This window comes from Cibotium barometz, chromosome 2 (genome assembly GCF_041138505.1).
Source record: "Cibotium barometz isolate CiBa-2024 chromosome 2, ASM4113850v1, whole genome shotgun sequence".
Taxonomy (NCBI): domain Eukaryota; kingdom Viridiplantae; phylum Streptophyta; class Polypodiopsida; order Cyatheales; family Cibotiaceae; genus Cibotium; species Cibotium barometz.
In genome coordinates this window covers 75,129,423-75,138,211 of record NC_141047.1, presented here as the reverse complement: position 1 = coordinate 75,138,211, position 8,789 = coordinate 75,129,423, and the positions used below count along the sequence as shown (strand labels likewise).

The following is an 8,789-nucleotide window of genomic DNA, read 5'->3' as shown; positions in this document are numbered from 1 at the left end:
CAAATGGAGCCCCATCATCCAACTGTTCCAATTAGAACAAAAACCCAAGAAAACATTACGCGACTACATCACACACATCAAGTACCTTGATTCGCGTTGCGAAGAGAGGAAAAAATTGAGTGACAAGAACTTAATGGATCATTTCCTCTTGGGGTTGCACAATCCAAGGTTACACGACCACATGTTGGTTAAGGACCCCTCCACCTTTGATCAAGCCTACAAATGGGAGATCTTTCTCGATGACAACATGCGAGAAAGCTATTCCACGCAATTGGCCACCGCGCCAATGAAAACCCAAAGATCATTTGTAACATTACCTTCCTCTCCTCCCAGGCCCCAAGCCTTACTGGTGGCACCACCCCAAACTAACTACTCACACAAAGCGCCACCATGACCTTCTCCAGTGCCAATCTTTCCATTCCAACCATTGCCTTTCCAGGCAAACCCTATTGCTCATGGAAAGATTCAAACCAAATCCATCCCATGTGCTCCATCACTAAGTCACCCCTAACACATCATCTCTCTTTGCCAGTGCTTCACATGCTCCCTAAACCACTTGTGTACACTATAGGTACACCCGCAGGATACCACCTCTTCTATGTTTTCTCTACCAAGGACCCCATAGAGTGGCTGAATGCCATCAAAATAAATGCCTACTAGTGACACCACAATGTCATGGCTATGGAATCGATCATTACTTCAAAGATTTCCCTTTACAATCAATTTCTCACTCCACAGTCATGAAATCCCTCAATGTGTTGAGCGTTCAACATGGGAAGATTTCGACTGTCCCATTAAATGTCGTCACATGGTTGTAGGCCAAGCTAAAGAAGGCCACATCCCAAAAGAGACAACGCTCTACGCACATTGGCCACCACGGAGAAGATCGGGTTAGCATCTGCACTAACTCAACAAAGACCACATCGTTCTCCTCCGGGAGTGATGATCGTGTGTCGAACTACTACTTCCCCATGCAGCCCACCAAAAACTCATCAAACGGGAAAAATGACTAGCCACATATCCCAATGCCATCCTTGAGAAGAAGCATCTTCAGGAGGCCCAAGCACTAGTAGAGCAATACCAGGCTCAACTTGAACCGCCAGCCGTTTTTGTAACCTTTGACCCACTGCCTAAGTGCACACCATCCCCCATAAAAATCTGAACTTCCACACCAAGTAAGGTCGAATCACCCACTTACACTCAAGGCCAAGGAAGATCCGCTCACCAACATGATGTTGACAAACAAAGATTTTTCCCCACATAAGCCTCCTAATCCTCCAGTGCCCATTCACAAACGGCCAAGCCCAAATCCCACGTTCACATCAAACAACTCGATGAGAACAGTGACACAGAGTCCAACGGAGACTCACTAGTGCCCACACGATTTACTAAGGCCTTTTACCCTCGTACGACACCCAAATCTCAACCTCCACCCCTGTCAAATTGAACTTCCATATGCTATTTGCTGGTCCACCTTTTGATCAAGGCCCCGCACCGCAGACAGCTTCTACTCATCAACGCGACCTAGTTGGCCTCTCAGCCTTCCTTTCCTCCCAAATCCAAATGCACATTGGCACCTTGTTAAAAGGTAGTCCAAGTTTATGGAATAATCTTCGGGATTGGATGGAACGCAAACTAAAGGCTTTCTATGGAGGAGGCAGATAACTCAGATTCCTCGGATGAACCTGAGCACCGTCATCCAGACTTACCCCATCACCACTACCCACAATCCCAAGGCGCACCAACCATTCGCATAAATGCGCTGGGACACTACTTTGAAGGTGATGACACTAACGCCACTTTTCCCATTTCCTATAACGGACATATGGTCAAAGGCATCCTGGATGGGGGTGCTGGCGTAAGCATCCTCACAGGAACATGCTGAAAAAATTGGAACCAACCACACCTTGATCATACCACATCGGTCATAAAGCTCGCGCGGATGAAAAATTTACAAAACCCCTGGGTGTAGTGGATGACCTCAAGGTAAAAGTCTATGACATGACATTTCACCTCACATTTGTAGTCATAGACTTTCGTAATGCCGCATATGATCATCTTGGGTAGATTCTTCATGCGACAAACACAACTGATCCATGGCGGGGACACGCATCATGTCTACCTCTACAAAGGCTGTCAAACGCTTAAGGTCAATTTATATACCTGGCACTCACATCCCATGGCCAAATCTCCCTTTGCCAAAGACTATGTGGTTGAAGATAAAACAGCCAAAGGATTATATGCTTTGTTGGATGCTTTCTTCAAACTGCATGAAATAGATGTGTCAAAATTTGTTAGCTTTGGGTCAGGTGGGGCGTCTGTCATGGTTGGTAAAGATAATGGCCTTACAACACTTTTGAAGAAATCAAGTCCATATCTCACGTCTATCCATTGTGTAGCACATAGAACCCATTTGTGTGTAAGAGATGCAACAAAGCATAGTGATTATGCTCGTAAAATTGATGCAACTTTGAATGATGTTGGCTCATTCTTAAAAAAAAGTCTCAATCGTATAGCCAAATTAGTCAAATTGGAAGTACATTGCATATGAAGGGTATTCATAAAGTTCGTTGGCTAAGTTGGCATAGGGTGATGTGTACTGAGTGTGTACTACAATTGAGGATTTGGAGCCTTTGCTAGAATTTCTCAAGGTTGAGAACTTTCCTCTTTTTCAGAGAGTATGCACATTTGAGTTCATATATTGTTTGCACTTTCTTTACGACTTGCTAGAACATGTTACACATTTGTGTCTTGCTTTTGAAAATGATTTTGTTGATGTCACAACAGTTTCTAGTTTGGTAACTGCAACAATTGGTGCTATGGAACTCGAATTCATTGTGGATCCTTTGATTGACATGAATGCATGGCAACATGATAGCTAGGGTTTTTCCTTGATCCCTCCCCGAATATGGATCAAAGAATGGTCAACTTGCGGCACTTAGAGCATCCATCAAAGGTGATCATTTCAGAGGAGTTAAAATCGAGAGGTGTGCCATAGGTTATGACCTTGTAATTGCAATAGGGTTTCAAAAAGAGTATTGCACATTGCTAATGGATTCTTTAAAGCAAAGATTTGTGGACAATGAGGTCTTGGCCAACTTGAAGATTTTATGTCTATCTTCATTCTCGAGTGGGAAGCTTTTGAAAGCATATGGGGTTGAAGAAATGATTGTGTTGGTTGACTTTTATGCACGGCCAAAAGAGACAGTTAATGGAGAAATGTGTGTAAACCTTGTGGATGAGAGATGTATAAAGAAAGAATTTCAAGTGTTCAAAGTGCAAGCAGCTTTGGATTGAAAAAATCTTCCTTTGCGTGAAACTTGTACACGCATAAGTTGGAATACTTTGCTTAAGGAAAAATATGCAAACTTATTGTGCTTGAGTCAAATTGCCATGATCCAGTGCTCCAGTACAACAATTTGTGAAAGGGGTTTTTCTACACAAAATAACATCAAAACACGTTTAAGAAACAAACTTGAGACAAGAAGTTTGGAATCATTGTTGCATATATCAATTGAGGGTCCAAATGTGGAAGATTTTGATATTGTTGAGGCTATGGAGGCATGGAGGAATGCTTGTAAAACATCAAGGCATGTCTATGGAACTACACAATACTAGTGAGTATTATTGGAGCAAGATTAAGATTGGGTTTTTTTTTATAATATTTGTATATTCTTACTTTTTTCTTTATGTAGGATATCGGTTTTTTTGACCATGAAGTTGGAAGAAAATCAAATCCTTTTTTGACCATTGATTGTTGAACACGGTAATGTAAAATGATCTTATAATCTTACACTAACTTATAATATAATGCATTGATTTTTTAATCTTTGTGCAGATACTAAAGAGTCAATTGATGGAATACCACAATATGTTCCACATAGTATTTTAATCTTTCCCAAAATTTTGTATCCATGGTATATATGCTTTTTAGCATTTTTTAGGATAACCTATGGACATTGCTACTTTACTTTGCCTATCGAAAGCTATCATGGAAGAAAGTTATCTTTTTGCTTATCCATAGTAGTTTAACCACTCTATGAAGCCTTACCTTTAAAGGATGTCAAGTGCCTTTGTATGAGCTAGAGAAGTTTGAGAAGTTTACTTTTGTATGAGTGAAATTTTGATATTAATAAACAACTCTTTGGTTGTTTATATTTGTTTAGATTTGTCATATAAACTTTTTGAATGTTTACTTTTTGAAATGCAAACTTTTTGAATGTTTACGTTTTGAAATGTAAAGCTAATGGTAGATATTGAAAAATAACTTAAAAAATGGTTGATACTCAATTTAAAATTTTTAAGTGTAAAATTTTGAAAAAAAGGTTTTGAATTATTCATCTAATTAAAAAACCTTAGCATAGTTAAAACCAAAGGTTTTTAGATTGGTTGTAAAAATTTGTTTTTCGTGAACACTGGGTGGTCCAGACTCCAGGTTCCGCTCCAGCCGGTTACGAGAATCCTCCGGCTGTACATAATGCCATGGTGCCATTGACCTTTAGAATAGTTTTTTTGATCGCCATGCGAGAGGGTGATTAGTTCGTCCGCTCCAGGAGAACCCAGTGCCATTGACCTTCAGAATAGTTTTTTTGATCGCCCACAACTCAAGCATGGCCTCTTCTGATGCTATCGATCCCAAGAGTGGCTTCTGCGCTCGCAGAGGCATCTTCTACAGCAAGCGCAATTTCCTGGCTCTTCCGTCGGACTCGTCGCTGACACTGCCCGCCTTCCTTCTGCAACAGCACAGTAGCGTTGATGGCCTTCGACCCGCCTACATTGATTTCCAGACCGGCGCAATCACCAGCTACGCTCAACTGCACACCCAGATCAGGGCAGTCGCAGCTGGCTTGGCACAGTTCGGATTGCAGAAAGGAAACGTGCTTCTTCTTCTTTCCCCCAACTCAGCCCAATTCACCATCACCCTGCAGGCAGCCATATCCATCGGTGCTGTCATCACCACTTGCAACCCTTTAAACCTTCCCGTCGAAATTGCAAAACAAGCTTCGGAGTCTGGTACCACATTTGTTGCCACAACCGCAGCCCTTGTGCAAAAGATAACAGACTTGCACCTCCCTTTTATACTTTTGGGAGGAGAAGAAGGAGAGTGCTCAGCTTCACCTCACCCTCTACCTCAACGTCGCCAGATTTCATTTTCGAAACTCATCTCTGCAGATGCCAATAGTCTTCCACAAGTTCAAACTCACCAAGAAGACACAGCCCTGTTGCTGTATTCATCAGGTACCACAGGCGCCAGCAAGGGGGTCATGATTTCCCACAAAAACTTGATAGCACAAGCAGTTTTCTTCATGAGCAGATCAGAGGGGATGCCCTGGAGCTCTAGAATTTATCTGTGTGTTGTTCCCATGTTCCACGCTTTTGGCCTCGCCATCTTCTGTAGCGCAGCTCTTGCAAGGGGCTGTTCCATTGTGATCCTGCCCAAATTCGACATGGTGCAGATGCTGTCTGCCATTCAGATGTACAAGGTCACCCATGTACCCCTGGTACCTCCTATCCTACTAGCTCTTGCCAAATCAAGCTTGGTGGAGGATTATGATCTATCTTCACTGTTTCAAGTATCTGTCGGGGCAGCACCAGTTAGCAAGGAGTTGATTACTACTTTCAGAGCTCGTTTTGTTAATGCCAGTGTTCTGCAGGTAAGCCTAGTTTCTACTTGGTCTTAAGGTAGATTATCGAAGAAGGCCAAAAGGAACATTAAGTTACGGCTTGAGCTGGCATTTTATCAACTTTAGGTAGCAGTTGCATATCTGTGTGTTTTACAATAGATGAGGACTCAAGGGCAAGAGAAACACCTCGGAATGGCATTGCAATGACATTTTGAAATTTGGCGTGCATCTCTTTTTTGGGAAAACGTATCTTTTTATAAGCATGATGTTAATGTTCGGTCGTAATATTGCTTTGGTCTGTGAATAATGTGAGGAAGCTGCAGATGCTCAGGCGTCTGTTGGAAATGAGTTCTCTTCTGAAATACGAGGGGAAAGGTGTACTGCAATAAGCTCACAAAATATTTGGTGACTGGCCTCCCATAACCTGACGGTTTAATTAGCATGTTCTAGTTGCAACGGCTTGCCAAGCCTCTACTGAAGTTCCTTCTTTCATTAGGGTTTATATCTATCTTGAATCCAAGCCAATCACAAATATCAGCTGCAGAAACTCCATGATAGCTACTCTGGGTCTTTAATGATAACCCCAGAATTTGCCCTCAAGTTCTCTCCCATTTGGATTGACATGTCTACAGGTGGCCTAAAAATTTGTTTTATATGAAGCAAAGACTGGGCAAGCGACACCCAAATTTATCATTTAGGAGCTTTGGACCTTTTCCTATCTAGAGAAAGATCAATGAGGTGTCAATGAAGTTGAAGCTTCCTCCGAGCTGGACTATGCACGATGTGTTCCATGTCAGTTGGTTAAAACCATATGTAAGTCCAATCCCTTTAGATGTGAAAGACGAAGCAGAACCAAATAGACTGGATGAAGCTGAAGTGATGGTTCCAGAACAGATCCTTTTGCACCGCTTCAAGCATGGTCCAAGCTGAAGACAAAGACAGTTCCTCATGAAGTTTTAGGACCGAGGGACTCAGAGAGCGGTATGGCTTGACAAAGAATTCTTCAAAGACTGTATGCTAATGATGCTACTGATATTAATGATGACATAAATGCTATCCTAACTGATGGATTAATCAAGGATTAGGCTGTTCATACTGAGGATTGGCCATGGCATGGGTGTGCACGTGACATCTTCCTCATGCTATGTCACGTGGAAGGGTAGCTCAATGGCGATGGAGCATGTCTTGGATTTGGAGCTGATGATGGGATTGTAGCTGACATCCAGGGGGCTGGGGGTGCCGAGCACATTGGGATGTGGAGGCTTGGTCCGAGGTAACTCCTCTCGAGCGAGGTGGGTCTGAAGCAGCCCGAGGTGTATTGGATGTAGGTCATCTCCACTTATGTACCTCCTAGAGGGGACAGGGAGGATGCACATATGGGCATATGAACAGTCTCTTATTTAAGTGTGGGTCAGTGTGAATGCACTTTAGTGCACCTACTTTTAGGGCTAGGCCATGTGCCTATATAAAGGACCCTCATGCAATACTTTTTGCATGCAATCAATCTGAAGCAAGTTCTCTTGTGCTCAATCTCTCTCTATCTCTCTCTCTCCCCCCACTCATTGTACTTATTGCACAACCAGATTCAGCTTTTTAGTTCAGTACTTTTTCACTTTGTTGGGATGACAGAGGATACCCCATACAGGTACACCGATTTGTCTCATAGGCCAAGTTTGGTCTTTTGGAAGACGTTAATAAAATCTTTCTTTCTTTCTTTCTTTCTTTTCTCTCTCTCTCTCTCTCTCTCTCTCTCTCTCTCTCTCTCGTGCAAGTTCATGTGTTGATACAACCTTGTTGATTCTCTCTCCCTGGGGCTGTGGTTTTCGTATGTGGTATCAGAGCTTTTTGAGCTGTCTTGTGTGTTTTGCTGCTCTTTAACGTGAAGAACCGACTCCTATTCATCTCGTGGTGCTGTGAATTCATGTGGAGCTGTGCATGTGCAGTCCTACTGCGGTTCACACGAGCTTTTTCTTGTTTTTCCGCTGTTGGAGCCTTGTTGGATTTGTGTTTTTGCTGCCATAGTAGAGTTCACTGTGCGAATTTTGGTGGGGTTGTGTGTTGTGTTTTTTGCTGATTTTGGAGGACCAGTGGGGCTATGTTTTTGTGCTGTGGCAACCATCAGAGAAGATGAAGATTATTTTGCTGTGACATCTGTGTTGCTGCTGTTTTTTTTTGCTTGCATGAAGGGCTGCCTGGCGGTGGGTTGCAGGTCGTGAAGGCATTTTTGCAGCCGGCATCGTTGGCTCGTTGAGCTGTGTGTTCTTGTGCGCCGTGTGGAGTTGGGGGTGGTGAAGCAGGCTGCAGCTGCAGCACGTGGAGCTGCATTTTCTGCTGCACATCTTACTGGCCATGTGCTGTGCATAGGCGACAAAGGTTCTGCGTTTGTTTTCTTCATTGGCTTTGTGGCATCACAGGCATGTCTGCAGCATGCTTTTTGGCGTTTTTTATTTATATCCAAGGTTGATTAAGGTCCTCCATAGCTCCTGTTCACGTGCGGCTAAGGGCCTGTTGTTCGAGAGAAGAAAACCTATGCGCCGGGAGTGATCAAGTGGCTGGGACTAGATTTTTGCAACGGATCGGGTGAGTTGCTTCGCCAATTTTTGGTTTTTGCCCGGTGGCAGGTCCAAATGCAAAAAGCCTCTGAGTGGTGGGCAAGCACATGAGGCACACATCAATTTGCGAGCTGGTGAAGGTATCTTGGTTTCCATGCATAAGTGTTCATTTGCAGCTGGTTTTTGCTCCTGCATGTCCTTTTCACTATGGGTCGCAAATACAAAGGTTTTTGCATTTTTTGTTGAGTTTTTTGGCACAGGTAGGGTTGAGGCATGGCATCTCTTCTACCTATTGGGTTGTTAGAGCAGAGCAAGTTGGATGGATCCAACTATCCATTGTGGAAAGTGAAGATCGAGAGTCAGTTTGTTGCGCGCAAGTTGTTGGAGATTGTTGAAGGCAAGGAGTTGAAACCAAGAAAGCTGGAGAAGGGTCACATGAACGGGTTGAGTCTTGTTATTGATGATGATGAAGAAGGTATTGATGAGGAAGAAGGTGCTGACTCAAAGTTGATTGAAGATTGGGAGGATTGTGATGCTCAAGCCTTTGTCTTGATCATTATGTCTGTATTAGAGCATTGAGGCTCAGCCCACTAAGCATAGTCCCAAGGAAGGT

At 43.2% G+C, this 8,789-nt stretch overlaps 1 pseudogene across 1 annotated transcript in view; it reads left to right on the top strand.

Moving 5' to 3' along the window:
• The first annotated feature begins 4,495 nt into the window (after positions 1-4,495).
• Positions 4,496-8,789, top strand: part of LOC147641467 (beta-phenylalanine coenzyme A ligase-like) — a 48,679-nt pseudogene continuing 44,385 nt past the window's right edge. The window contains exon 1 of the transcript XR_015269396.1: positions 4,496-5,654. The product of XR_015269396.1 is annotated as a beta-phenylalanine coenzyme A ligase-like (transcript). The remainder of the gene's footprint in view (positions 5,655-8,789) is intronic.